Raw genomic sequence first — 16,833 nt, forward strand, 5'->3', positions numbered from 1 at the left:
ATTATCTTAGTATATCTCTCATTCCTGATTATTTCTTTTTAAATCTGAGGTTATTTCCATGGCAAGTGCTCGTCTGAGGTCCAATCTCTGGTCCCCCCTCGCTAATCTTTCACGAAAACACCCGTCTAGCTGAAACAACTGTCAATAATTTTCCCCAATCTTCATATGTGCCTAAATCAAAACGTAGATTCCATGAACAAAGCTTCTTTATTAGAAGTGCACGCCTGTGGAACTTTGTTCCGTTTATCTGCTTCTCCACCTGATTACAACTTGAATGTCTTCAAGTCCAACATAAACAAATTCCTGATAAACCGTCCCCTTAAGTAAGACACTTTATCAAATATTCATTACTAACGATTATCACGATATTGATTGCTCTACGCGCACTAACTCTTAACACCGAGTGGCTTCCGGGCCTTGATAAGTGGTGACTACCATGTAAAAAAATAAAAAGAATATTTTTCTTATGTTTTCATTTTTCTTTTTTTTCTTCTGTACTTTATTTGTCCCGATTTTTAAAAAGGTTTATTATCTAAATACTTTTATCAAGTCCTGATTGTATTTTTGTTGAAATTTTGCAAAGTTATTGAAGTATAAAAATCGAAAAAGCTTTTAAAATCTGTTATATTTTTATAAATCTAAAATTCTTTGTTTTATTATTTAATGCACGTATATTTGTATGTATTTTTAGTCTTTGTTTGTTTTATGCCTCTATAATATTACCCCCTCTTAGAAAATTATTTACTCAATTGTAATCCAATTCTAATCTGAATGTTTTCCAATTCTAATCTGAATATTTTTAAAGTCAGTGTTGTCTTTTTACATTTACACTTGTATAATGCTGGTGTTTTTTTCTCTTCTGACATGAAGAATTTGGCTGCAAGATGTCATACCCTAAAGATGTGTTCCCCTCATTTTATTTCCCCCCACACACATCTCTTTCTCTCTCTCTCTCTCTCTCTATATATATATATATATATATATATATATGTATATATATATATATATATATATATATATATATATATATATATATATATATATAGTCTAAAGAAGTTTTGAATGAAAAAATGCAAAAAGAAAAATAAAGAATGCAGTTTAAATTCCCGGATGGAAAAAATTATTAACTTTAACCCTTCGCTAACTTAGCACTTACATAATCCGACTTCTGAAAATTTTATAATGCAAAAAGAGAAGTCATTTATATGAGGAAGAAAAAAAAAGCCTTTACTAAAATTGTTAAATAGAAATAGACTTAGCACTTGCATAAGCCGATTTCGCAAAAGTCTTAAATTTTAAAACAGAATTTAACTACATGAGGATGAAAAGAGAAAACCTTAACTAAAATGTTGTCAATAGAAAACGGGGATCATCAGCTGCTTACCATGTAGCTGTTTCGTATGTTTATATATATATATATATATATATATATATAGTTGCCCGGTTTTTATGTTCCTAGCCAGCACTATACCAAGTGTGTTACTTTATTTTCTCTATTAGAAGCATATCATAGTCTTGCAAGTGTATCAATTATTTTCGGGTTATACATGCGTTTTGTGAAAACGTATTTGTTATATATAATTTGCGTATACTTTGTTATGTCTCCTAACTACTTCTCCTATTAACCTGTATTTGGTTTGGAGTGAAGTAGTTATGCAAGCTTATCTTTCGTGTAGGGTGTATTGTTTGACCGTGTCCTTTTTTAAAAAATTGTATTAATACCTATGAATACAATAACTACATTTTCTAGAAGAAAAGTTTTTAGTAACATTCACAGTTAAACCTTTGAGTTTTAAGTCATAGAAAATAACGATATGTATTGTCACGATTGTGGAAACGGTCTGCGTAGCTGTTTTACTTCCCATAATACTACTGTTAGAGATTAATCGAAAATAAATAAGACCGTCGGATTTCTTGTAGAATTTTACTATGTAAAAATTGTTTAATATCGGCATAAATGTACGTGTAAAATTGCTAGCGATGATTATAACCAATACTTCGCTTATAATGACTACAGGTTTATTCGGAACACATGCTGAATCATTCCGTTGTTATTAAAACATTTTGACAGCAACGAATACAAATGACAGATAATATATTCATATGGCTATATATGTAATGGTATATTTATTTAACATAGAAGATACACGTTTGCAGTTAGGTAGCTGAGAATATGATGCATTATGAGACACTTAGATAAGAATATGAAAACATCTGAACGACGGCTGCAAAAAAGGAAAGCATACTGAAATGACATGGTAGCTTGTAGATGCCAAGTTTATTAAAGCTATCACGAAAATACGTTGTAAATGTGTAGCGAAATTACATTCCTGGAAATAAAACATTTTTTAGTAAAATACATATATTCATCGTTCTGCATATATATATATATATATATATATATATATATATATATATATATATATATATATATGAATAAAATATCACTTATTATATATAAAATGATTATGTCATTTCAACTGAATAGTTTAACCACAATTTATTTGTATTTGTAAAATTGTCCAAGTACATGTATGAACGTATCTATAATTTATATATATGCAGAAAAGGCACAAGCATATTCGCTGTTAATAATTGTTATAAATACAATGAATATTTACGTATACGTGTTTTGCTGTTTTAAGGGCTGATCAGCGCGGCTAGCTATATCATACATATGCATGCATATTGATGCCGATCTATTAAGTCACTTATATCTGAGATATATATATGTATATATATATATATATATATATAAATATATATATATATATATATATATATGCACTCCTATAATTTTTATTTTGTGTATTGATATTCATATTAAAAATCTTTTTTTCACTATTTTTATTTCAAAATAAAAGATAACTTTCCCATATATGTATCGTGGAAAAAGATCAACCTAATTCGCATATTCTTTTAAACATTCATTTATTACTTCCCTATAAGTTTCTTTTCTGGCTGTATGGGATGATCATTTTTAGTTTACTATTACGTGTAATTATACATAATTTTTCTTGCGTAATATTTGAGTAAAAAGTTTTTTCTAAACATAAAACTCTTTCCACATATATTTTTGTATACGTATATATTTTCATTGAAAATTTTTTTCCTACAAAACTCCTAATATTTTTGGTCTATAGACATGAAACTTTATATATAATACATTTGAACCTATGCGATACTTTATAATTCGGTGTTAGCCCGGGAAAATGGCCTCAAAAGTGTTTAAAAAATAAAATTTACCAGATGGAGGTCGAAATCCGGCATTACGAATATGCATGCATAATGTAGTAGCTATTGGTTCATGTTTTCATTTTTATCCTAGCAGCAGACATGTCTTCATAGCTTAGTAATTAATTCGTAAGCTACACGTTTTGGTTTTGATTCTCGGTATCGTATCTTTTTTGTACAATTTTTAATCATTACTATATATTGACTCCAACATAATAATAATAATAATAATAATAATAATAATAATAATAACAACTAAGAGTCGGCATTTGTATAAATATAAGATTTAAGCATATTTTACGATCAGGCAATGCCGGGCACCATGCTAGTATCTGCATATATATATATATTTATATATATATAAATATATATATATATATATATATATATATATATATATATATATATATAGTAATTTATAAAATATATATGGCGATAAAGTTACACTGAATATTCTGCGTTTCATCCAACTATAGGATTCGTCAGGCTTATGCGCGAATTCTGTCGTTGCTTCTTGTTTTTATACATGTTGAGGATTACTAGTTGGCCAATCAGTTTTCTAGTATCCACCGCGCCCCTTCCTACCAGCCAATGGGCATGCATTTTGTCAAACAAAGGATCTGTTTTAGAGCTAGGTTAGTGGTTTTAGGTGGCCGTTCTACTTCTTTTTTTATATACATATAAATATACCTATGTGTACACAATAATGCACATATATATATACATATATATATATATATACATATATGCGTGTGATCGCTTATGTATATTCATGTTTATTTAATTTATTTATTTGTTTGTTTTCTATTGTTATTGTTAGTTTTAAAGCTATTTTGTATCGCTATCCTAGAGTAAGTTTTATTTTGTGAACACAGTTGTTTGCTATTTCCCGCCTACAGTTTAATAGATTTTGAGGTTCTTTAAAGTACAGAATAGAAACTTTTTCATGGAGGCATAATTTACATGGGTCGTCTAAATGTCTGCATGTGGTAGCTTGTCTTATTATTTTCCATTCGACTATCGGCGAATGTCCGCTTTCTTTGAGTTCCCAGTATTTATTCGCTAGTGTTGTTTTTATACGGTGTTTTTTTATTTTTGAATGTGCTTTTGTGGTCATAGTATCGGGTTTTGAAATCTAAGGAAGTCATGCCTATGTAATATTTTTTGTTATTCGGGTTTTCTTTTGCAAATATTGTTGCTTGATAGACTACGCTTTTTGTTAGACACTTGTTTTGGACTGGGCAAAGTGTGCGGTGTCTACAATTGAATTTATCTTGTTCGTTATTAGTATTTTTTATTTATGGTGTGGTTGTACTTGTCCGGGGTTGGTTTGTTATTATTATTATTATTATTATTATTATTATTATTGTTATTGTTATTATTGTTATTATTATTATTATTATTATTATTATTATTATTATTATTATTATTATTATTATTTCTGCTAGTGTTGTTTTTTTATTTCTGTCCTGGTGTCTACTTTTTTATTGTTTATTTTGTTGTTGTTTACATTGTTTTCATTATGTATTTTGTTATTATGTGCCTTAATTATCATCTCTAAATTTTCGCAACAACTGTAAGATAACTTCAAGGTATTTTTGTTGAAGATTTTGTGTAAGGGGTTGGTTGCGGGAAAGTGTTTTTAAATAAGATCTAGAAATTTCTTGCCAAGTTTTGTTTTTAACATTTGATTGTATGGGGCCGTATACCAAATTATAGTTCTTTTTCTTCTGTTTTTAATTTTATTATAGTTGTTGGTGTTTTGTTGTTTATATTTGATATCTATATTTTTGTATCCGCTGTTTTTTAGGGCTGTTTCGTAAATATTGGATGACCTGTTAAATGCATTTTCATCGCTTGAGTTATTACTGAGTCTACTTACGATCGAGTTAGGAAAAGTTTTTATAATTGATGGTGGGTGGTTGGACTTAGGGTTTACGTAAATTGGAATAGCGTTATCTTTTAAGTATGGTTCATATGTGTTTTTATCTAAGTTTAACGTGACGTCCAGGAAGTGTGTCATTTTTATGTTAGCTGATATGTCCGCTTTTAGGCCTAATTTTTTCATTTCTTTGTGTATGATTTTTTTAAAGTTTTCTCCCTTGACTTTGTTTGGAGTTTTTTATTATAGCTACTCCGTCATCTCTATATAGGCCGATATCCGTAGTATCGAATATGCTTGTGAGGGTATATAGAATGAATAATCCCACAAGATCTGATGCCTCTGCAGAGTCTCTGGCACCCATCGCCAAATCGAATGAATTTTTCAGTTTATTTTTTATCCATTGGTTATTGTAATTTATTACAACTGATTTTCTACATTTTTTAATTATGGTGATTTCTTCTGAGGATATATCAGTGTATACCTCGGCAAATCCTAGGGTAATGTTAAAAAGTTCTTCGGATATCGAGGGATAAAAGTCTATGATGTCAAACTGTATGAACGTACATTTATCTTTGTTTTCTATATTTTTAAACCAGGTGATTGCTTCGGTAGTATTTGCCCACTGGTTTAGTTCTAGGTCCTGTTTGATTTGTTTGTTTACTCTAGAAATTATAGTTTTGCTAATTCTACCTATCTCTGGTTTAGTTGGGTTTATCAGGCAGATGCTGGGATTATTATTAAAATCCCGTTTGTGGTCTTTAAGCAGAATGTATGACTCTCTAGGTTTCAATTTGCCAACTTTATCGCTAATTTTTAATTTATCGGTAATTTGTTTACTTTCAGTATTTATTATATCTATGTAATCGGATTTGTTTGTGTCTAGTTTTTTGTAGTTTTTTGTAATGTTTTCTGAGATTAGTTTGTTATATTCTTGCTTATCTATTTTATAAAAGTTTCTTGTTTTATCTGCTTTTACAAAGATTTTATTAGAGTTGTTTATGTTTCTAACGATTTTGTGTAGTTTCCGTTGGAAATTGTTAGGTTGATTGTGGAATTCTAGGGTTTTAATTACGTTTAAAAGGTCATTTTCAAAGTTTATCAAAAGGTCTACTGTTTTCGCATTTTTAAGGGTTTTAAAACCATAGGATTCTTTTTTGTTTACGTTTTCATTTTTAAGGAAGAAATTTGCTCGCCATCGCATTCGGCGTATTAGTTCATCTGTTTTTTGGATTAATGTAATAATATAGCTATGCTTGCTGGGTGTGGGGATGTTTTTTAGCGATGTTTCGAAATTAACTCTTTCCATATCTATATTTAATTTGGTGAAATAAATTCTTTTGAAAGTGCTCGACTCTTTTAGGAGCTAAGTATAACTATTTCATTTATTCACATAAATTTACTATACGAAAGTATAGATTTATGCGTAAACTTTAAGTATTTACTTCAAAAGTGCTCAATACGTAGGTAGAGCTAGTTAGTAATTTATAAAATATATATGGCGATTAAGCTACACTGAATATTCTGCGTTTCATCCAACTATAGGATTCGTCAGGCTTATGCGCGAATTCTGTCGTTGCTTCTTGTTTTTATACATGTTGAGGATTACTAGTTGGCCAATCAGCTTTCTAGTATCCACCGGGCCCCTTCCTACCAGCCAATGGGCATGCATTTTATCAAACAAAGGATCTGTTTTAGAGCTAGGTTAGTGGGTTTAGGTGGCCGTTCTACTTCTTTTTTTATTTTTTATTTTTTTATACACACATAAATATACCTATGTGTACACAATAATGCACATATATATACATATATATATATATATATCATATATGCGTGTGATCGCTTATGTATATTAATGTTTATTTAATTTATTTATTTGTTTGTTTTCTATTGTTATTGTTAGTTTTAAAGCTATTTTGTATCGCTATCCTAGAGTAAGTTTTATTTTGTGATCACAGTTGTTTGCTATTTCCCGCCTACAGTTTAATAGATTTTGAGGTTCTTTAAAGTACAGAATAGAAAATTTTTCATGGAGGCATAATTTACATGGGTCGTCTAAATGTCAGCATGTGGTAGCTTGACTTATTATTTTCCATTCGACTACCGGCGAATGTCCGCTTTCTTTGAGTTCCCAGTATTTATTCGCTAGTGTTGTTTTTATACGGTGTTTTTTATTTTTGAATGTGCTTTTGTGGTCATAGTATCGGGTTTTGAAATCTAAGGAAGTCATGCATATGTAATATTTTTTGTTATTCGGGTTATATACCCTCACAAGCATATTCGATACTACGGATATCGGCCTATATAGAGATGACGGACTAGCTATAATAAAAAACTCCAACAAAGTCAAGGGAGAAAACCTTAAGAAAATCATACACAAAGAAATGAAAAAATTATGCCTAAAAGCGGACATATCAGCTAACATAAAAATAACAAACTTCTTGGACGTCACGTTAAACTTAGATAAAAACACATATGAACCATACTTAAAAGATAACGCTATTCCAATTTACGTAAACCCTAAGTCCAACAACCCACCATCAATTATAAAAACTTTTCCTAACTCGATCGTAAGTAGACTCAGTAATAACTCAAGCGATGAAAATGCATTTAACAGGTCATCCAATATTTACGAAACAGCCCTAAAAAAAACAGTGGATACAAAAATATAGATATCAAATATAAACAACAAAACACCAACAACTATAATAAAATTAAAAACAGAAGAAAAAGAACTATAATTTGGTATACGGCCCCATACAATCAAATGTTAAAAACAAAACTTGGCAAGAAATTTCTAGATCTTATTGAAAAACACTTTCCCGCAACCAACTCCTTACACAAAATCTTCAACAAAAATACCTTGAAGTTATCTTACAGTTGTTGCGAAAATTTAGAGATGATAATTAAGGCACATAATAACAAAATACTAAATAAAAACAATGTAAACAACAACAAAATAAACAATAAAAAAGTAGACACCAGGACAGAAATAAAAACAACACTAGCAGAAATAATAATAATGATAATAACAATAATAAAAATAACAATAATATTAATAATAATAATAATAATAATAATAATAATAATAATAGTAATAATAATAATAATAATAATAATAATAATAACAAACCAACCCCGGACAAGTACAACCATACCATAAATGAAAATACTAATAACGAACAAGATAAATGCAATTGTAGACACCGCACACTTTGCCCAGTCCAAAACAAGTGTCTAACAAAAAGCGCAGTCTATCAAGCAACAATATTTGCAAAAGAAAACCCGAATAACAAAAAATATTACATAGGCATGACTTCCTTAGATTTCAAAACCCGATACTATGACCACAAATGCACATTCAAAAATAAAAAACACCGTATAAAAACAACACTAGCGAATAAATACTGGGAACTCAAAGAAAGCGGACATTCGCCGATAGTCGAATGGAAAATAATAAGACAAGCTACCACATGCAGACATTTAGACGACCCATGTAAATTATGCCTCCATGAAAAAATTTCTATTCTGTACTTTAAAGAACCTCAAAATCTATTAAACTCCAGGCAGGAAATAGCAAACAACTGTGTTCACCAAATAAAACTTACTCTAGGATAGCGATACAAAATAGCTTTAAAACTAACAATAACAATAGAAAACAAACAAATAAATAAATTAAATAAACATGAATATACATAAGCGATCACACGCATATATGTATATATATATGTATATATATATGTGCATTATTGTGTACACATAGGTATATTTATATGTATATAAAAAAAAGAAGAAGAAGTCGAACGGCCACCTAAAACCACTAACCTAGCTCTAAAACAGATCCTTTGTTTGATAAAATGCATGCCCATTGCCTGGTAGGAAGGGGCGCGGTGGATACTAGAAAACTGATTGGCCAACTAGTAATTCTCAACATGTATAAAAACAAGAAGCAACGACAGAATTCGCGCATAAGCCTGTCGAATCCTATAGTTGGATGAAACGCAGAATATTCAGTGTAGCTTAATCGCCATATATATTTTATAAATTACTAACTAGCTCTACCTACGTATTGAGCACTTTTGAAGTAAATACTTAAAGTTTACGCATAAATCTATACTTTCGTATATTAATTTTATGTGAGTAAATTAAGTAGTTATATATATATATATATATATATATATGTAAATATAGGACAGTTTCTCAAAAGATAATTTCTATTATATATCTATACCTACAGACAAGACCTACATAACAAATATATATATATATACATGTATAGTCTTGGGAAATATGAAATGCGTTTCGATGTTACATATTATTAACAGTTTATTCCCTAACAGACAATAAACACATTGAGATTTTTATGTCAATAATGGTAAAATGATTTTATATATAAACAGTGAGGTGAGAATGTAGATGCATTTATTTAGTAAGTTATTTTAATTATATTTATTTATGCAGAAAGTTCTTCCCATTTTGAAGGTACATCGTTGCTTAGGGTTCTTCAGCAAGCATTTCACTTTTTGCTTGAATCGCAGATGATATTAACCCGCATTACGCATATTTTTCCATTGCTGACAAATGTTTTCGACATATTTTACATTCAGATACGTTTCATTAGATGAAATAGGCTTGCGACAACATTCCTGTTCAAGTAATTATGTTTTTCGTCCTTCAAAAAGAAAAAAAAAACTATTGCTGAAACTTTTAAAGAGATTTGTAAAGTCTATAGTAAAGATTGTAGAAAACTAAATTGTTTTGTGGTGGTTTATAAAATTCAAAATAGAAGAAAAATCTAATTAGATATTGATGTTTTGAAGATAAAAACTGGAGAAAATACAAATATAACGACTTGATAATTTGCGCAAAAGTTAGAAAGTTCACAAATTCCTAGTTCATAACAATTGTCATTGACAAAATATCGATAGAAAAGGAGAAATCTTATTTCTATCGTTCCTGTGTGCTTAATCAATGACGCAACTTATTCATTGTTTTCCTGTTGCTATACACTACTATAGTTAATTTGATTGTATTTATTTATAAAACGATTTTATTATTCAATAAAATTTATTATTCTTCCACCCATCTGTATCTCTATTTATCTATCTACGTATTTCCCTCTCTCTCTCCCCCTCTCTCTTTGTCTCTCTCTTTTATATATATATATATATATATATATATATATATATATTCCAAATAGCAATAAAATGTCACAGTGAATGCGACAGATGGAGGTTGAAAACATTGATACCGTCATGTGAAACACTTACACACCATTCAAAGTTTTACAATATACTTAAAGTAATGTTTACAGTCGATTACTCGAAGAACATATATACTTTAGAATCGTATAACTTAGATTTTTTGAGTGAAAAATATTTTCTTTTCACACACTTCAAATATTCATCACAGTTATTGAAACAAAATAAGATTTACTAACTGAGATATGTTTGATGATAATTGATGTGATGTCACGTTGCTTGTCTCTCTGTACAATACAATAGGCACGATTAGTTCTCTCTACAAAATACACATTCTAACTTCTATAGCTTCAATATAGTTAGACAACGATCCAATAGCTTATGCATATTATCAGTTGCATCTATTATCATACATTGTTACAATAAATTCAATACAGAATCACATAGCAATATTTCCGGTATTATAGTTACTCAAAAATTATTTTCTTGTTTTTTTCTTTATTAACGACACCGGGAACTTTCTAGGATTTTTCACATGTTTATACTATAGCTTACTTTGAATTATAATACCTTAAAAGTTATTTTTATCGTCTAGAATACTAAAAATAAGGACATCGCCCTTCAAAAGTTCTTTTTAATGACATTGCATGTTAGTATACGTTTCTCAGATTAAATGAATATCATAATATGGGGGATTTTGAAAAATTCAAACATCTATCACGAAGTAAATAAAATTGTGTAATGCAATCATAAACAATAAAAAAATCTCGCCTAACAAGATTGACTTTTTCAAAACAATCTGAACTTCCTTGCAAATCCATTCACATTTACAGGAAAAATTAAGATTGCGGTTCAAATTCTGTACAAGTAGCCTTGTTTGAAATCAGTTAAAAAGAAAGAACCTACATCTACAAAACTTTTCCCCATCCAAAACTATGTTTTTCTAAAGTAAAAACAACTTCGCAGTGAAGCGTTAAAATAATGTAATCAAACAAGATAACAAGCTTTTTCTACTTTAAAATCGATTTTTTTTTGTATATATACATCCATAACTAAAAACGGAAAACGACTGTCGATATAAAAAAAAAATAATTTGATTAGTAAATAACACGCCTCGCACACACATTTGCCACCTTAGATGATATATTTTAGTCTTGACTACATATATTTGCTTGAGTGCATCGCATGGATATTTTTTAAAATTATTTTCCATCTACTATATTTGAATAAGTCTGCAACATCCACTATTTGACGAGCAGGCTTCCCTGAAATATATCCCGGAACACTACCACTGCCACTACTATGCCAAAGTTGGACTTTTCAAGTAAAATATATTATTGATACATCATTTAATATATATATATATATATATATATATATATTTTAAGAACAAGTAGTTAAGAAAACGTGTTACAACAATTTGAAAAAGAATTCAAAACATATTTAATTTTATAAAGGAAGTACAAAATAAGTGGATAGTCCCTAATCCGCAAGGTTTCGAAGAAATACTTTCCTTCTCATCAGAGGGTAGGATTAAGCAAAATGCGGGATCGGATTTTGCTTGCAAAAAGTATTTAATGAAACTACAAGTAAGTCATAGATCTTATTTGGTTACAAATAGTGAAGCAGATAGAATAGGGTGACGGCAAAAGGTGATTTCACGTGAATGGATAATCTGGTGAAGGGTAAAATATCCAATAACGGTAAATTCACGTGAAATCACCTTTTTCTTCACCCTATTTCCTCTGCTTCACTATTTGTTACAAAGTAAGATCTATGATTAATTCATGAAATTTGCATTTAGATTCAGCCGCTGATGGAGAATTGGGGAAATGGTTAATAGTGTTTGTAGTTAGACCATGTTAATTTGTAAAAAAACAACAAAAAACATATTTGGAATTGCTTTCATTCTTGGGCATGAACACGAAAATAGAAGAACAAAAGACATGATGGTAATGAAAAAAGGCGAGAGATAAATGAGAGAAATGATTGACGATCATGGATTATAGGCCAATGGTGATATTAAACAGACAATCCTAAAACATTTTAAATCATACAAAAATAAAAATATAAATAAATATTCTAAAATGAAACAATATTGTATAAAAGCAAGAATAACGGAATTAATACGACTTCGCTTCAGTCCTTTTTTTCTTATTTTTATTTAAATAATGGTTAACAAATAAGTCGCAAATCATCGAGTTGACAGACTACGTCATCTGAGCTTCTGATATTAATTAAAAAGTATACAAATTGCGGCACTCTTGCATAATTTGACCCGAATTCTCGTGCATTCCCGTGGAGCATGGATCGGGCGAGACCGGCAATCATCAGTGTCAGCCGAGCGTTATTCAAATGCTGAAACGCTAACTCGACTTTTTATTTTATTTATTTAATCTTTTTCCTGTTATGTTTTCGGTAATTTTTAAGGTGATATTAAGGGGGTGACTTTTTATTTTTCTGATTAGTTACTTATTTATTAGTTATTTATTATTTTTTTTAATTGAATTTTTGGGAGTTTGATTAGCCAGTAAAAAGCGCTATCTAAATGGAAGCAGGCGACATTCAAATTGAAAGAAAGCGACTAAATAAAAAAGCTGACGATCAAATATAGTTTTAAACTCGCTAAAAAGAGAAATATTAGACAAGAAAATAAATCTATACATGTTAGAAAAATGCAAATATCGATGCAGACAATCTCATATTGCCAGGAGAATTTGCTGACCCCAAAAAATGAGGTGCAAAAACACAAATGTCTACTTAAAAAAAGATCGTGTGTAAACGATGGATTCTCCTGGAGATGTACAAATGGGCAGTGCCACCAAAAGAATTTCACTGAACAACAAGTCGTGAAAATAAAAAAAATTCGTTTTTTTTACATGGGGCTCACCACTTATCAAGGCCCGAAGGCCACTCAGGGATAAGGGCTATTGCGTGTACAGTAATCAATGAGATATTATTGTAGTAATCATTAGTATTGGGGGTTTTGATAGAGTGTCTTACTTAAGGGGGCGGTTTGTCAGCAGTTTGTTTATGTTGGACTTGAAGACGTCCAAGTTGTAGTCAGGTTACAAAAAAGAAAACAACACAACAACAAAAAATAAACTTATTTACACCTAACAAGTATACGGTTAAACATCTTTTCTTGGAGAAAAACACCAACTTTCTGTTGATAAATATTTTGCAAAACAAAAAAAAAATAAATAAAATAAATACTAAAATGAAATAAACATATTTTCATTTTTCATGGTAGTTTTTTGTTATTTTTGGTTATTTGCATTTGTATTTGTGAGGCAAAACATGTAAAGTATGGGGAACAAGTAAATCTATTAACAAATCTATTGAAAAATTGCAAAAATTAAGATTGTAGCAATATCGAAATGAAACATTTCTTAAAACGACCAAATATGTCACTGCTGATGAAGGGATACAGAGGGATTGAGCAGAACGATTGATGGACCATTCCTCAATCTTTTACTCGCCTCTGTCAACGTTACTTACATCTTTGCTGTGATCAATGGCGAGGAGTGAATTGAGATCTGGTATTTTCCCTTGTGATGCCGGTTTGTATAAGATAAAAGAAAGTGTACGAGAGGGAAAATATTTGCTTTCATAGAAATGGCAGATGAATTGATTCGTTTGTCGTAAAACAGTTCGGGGACATTGTTTGTGTTTCAGTGGAAGTGTGTCTGTTATGGAGTTGTCACTTCCTTGCCCGGAAGAATTTCATATTTGCTCAGATCGGAATTGGAAAAAAATAAAAGAAATCTGAAAATAAAAAACGACATTACAGACTGACGTTTTTTTCTGTGTTCCACCATTGAAAAAAAAACGAACAAAATATACGCCAAAGAATAAAGGAGAACCGATATTCGTAAGATACGGCCATTCAGTTTGTGCGTCTGGATTGTACATGCTGTGTGTGACAGATAATCGAACTGTTTTTTTTTATTTTTCAAACTGAATTGTGACAAACAGACGGGCGAAACATCGAGGTATATTTTTATGAAGTCTTCTGGACAGACATAATAAAAAAATAGAAAGACTTACAAATTAAATGTCAAATAGAAACGAAGTAAATATAGATATAAAAATAAATATGAAACATAACATTTCATCAAAGAAAAGATCTAAAGCGACTTGTATAATGTAATTCAGCATAAATAATACACGCTGTGTGCGAGTTCTTCTTTTGTGTATTCGTTTTCCTTCGCTCTCTTAAATGTTGCTAGCAAGCTAAGTCCTCTAAAATAAGATTGAATATTCACCGTTCATTTCGGATAGAGAGATTTAAACCGCTACACAATTAGCGCATGTCATGAATAAAATCATCATCTGCACTACAGTATCAGAACACCAAGGGGTAGACGTTATCAACAACCATAGAATTCACCATTGAAAACCCCGGCGCTGATGGATCCCTAACCTTTTTTTATTTAGACCTCAACATATCAGACAATAGGTTACTATAGCAAGCAAATTCTATAGAAAAACTGTCAGACGAAGCATATTCGTACGTTATAAGTCGGATACGCAGCCTGTGATATCATCCCAATCCAAAACAAGTGAGGTAAAACAGCAGGCAAGATCGACTGCACTAAACAATTCCATCAGGTGCTTGAAACAAATGGATATACCAACGCTAAACTAAACTGTCACTAAACACCTCGGAAATCCGAAAACCATGTAGGAAGCTTACCTTAAATTACCTACTTCCTTAAAATGCCGCACCTCAGAAACAAGATCAAGAAAGTTATCCGCATAACTATCAGAACGAAGGGTCTCAATATGCAACTGACCCACTCAGGACCATGCTCAGACAGCAGCTATCCAAACGCAAGCGCAATGATAAACAACCACCGTTATTGCCTCAATGTAATTGTTTCATGTACCTCGCAACCACGTGTCACTACACACACATAGTCTATAGACAAAAATGCTCTGTCTACAAAAATCCTAAAGGGCAGCACCATGAGGCCCCTACACATAAGATCCCAGAACATACACTTAAACAAGCATCATCATTCCACAAACACCTCAACATCTACAGAAACGCCAATAGATCTATCAAATCGATATTTTTGCAACACAAAGGGAATTTTAGGAAGCTTCGCATAATAGAATAACAACTAATGTCTAAGCTACGACCGGATCTCAACAACAGACTGGAAGAGGGCTCATCATTTACTATGACATTACGTATATCTTTACCTACAGCCATATAGTATTCACGACAACCATCTCATTATACCCTACTATTCCAACCTACGAGAACAGATGTTGTTATACAACTACATACCCCTCTTACACCACCTGGCTAACTTACTAGTACAAGTATGCCCTTACTACAAGACTCCCTTCTCATAAAAAATAAATAGACACTTAAACAACCAGAATAACCCTAATCATAAATTTAAGCTAAAAAACGACTAATTGAATAGAGCTTTTGCCAATGTCCTACTCTTTTTTTCCCTCTCAACAGCATTCATATCCAAACTACAAAAATCGTGCCAAAAGCACCCTCCTCCTCATCCTCCCCCTTCCTCTTCCTCATTCTCCTTGCTTAACCTATTCAAGTGACCCGCTTGGCGGACATAGACCAGGTCGTTTTACTAAATAAATAAACCAAACTATTTAACCAACAAATAAAAAAGGAAAACAGGAGAAAAAATAAAATAAAGTAAAAAAAGAATAAATAAAATAAAAAAGATTATGTAAAAAAAAATAAACAATAAAAAACATAGAAATATCAAGAAGAATGTTAATAACTAAAAAAATGCTATACATACACACAAATCCCCTCCATGTCCTGCACATCCATTTTTATTTAACTTTTGTTTTCACTTTTCCATGTAGCAGTCTTTGAATACATATGTAACATCCACCATTTGACAAATGGGCTTCCTCAAAATATATCAAGGAACATTGTCACATGGAGGAGACCTCTTCAAGTAAGACATTGATACGTAACACAATTGAATATGTATGTATATATATATATATATATATATATATATATATATATATATATATAAACATATATATATGCATTTGCAAAGTATTATCACTTGTTTTGAGATTTCCTCCTCAACATCAACTCTATTCCATTCCTCACATTGTGATAACCTTCTAAATCCCTTCTATATACCTATCTCATACAATGCTTCACGGGAACTACATCTCATTTTTAAAAACATCATTGTTTGTGTAAAGATTATTACTTAGTGCTGTATTCTTATACAAATATTTTTGCGTAATCGCAAATCATAACTTGAGTTTTAATATGCAACAAACATTAACGAAAATAAAAACCATATCAAGTAACTCAATTTTTGTAAAATAATGTTTCAACATACCTAGATTGGAAATTATTTAAACCGAAGTCCAAATTTTGATCGCTTTCTCGATGACACCAATTCCATTGTACTTTGATGTAATTTGTTAATATAACTTTTCACAGTTTTTAATTTTCTCTCAATAAATTGTGGTGATTTTGTAAGCTAAATGCATTAAGAA

This window comes from Euprymna scolopes, chromosome 5 (genome assembly GCF_053919585.1).
Source record: "Euprymna scolopes isolate OS-2025 chromosome 5, ASM5391958v1, whole genome shotgun sequence".
Classification (NCBI taxonomy): domain Eukaryota; kingdom Metazoa; phylum Mollusca; class Cephalopoda; order Sepiida; family Sepiolidae; genus Euprymna; species Euprymna scolopes.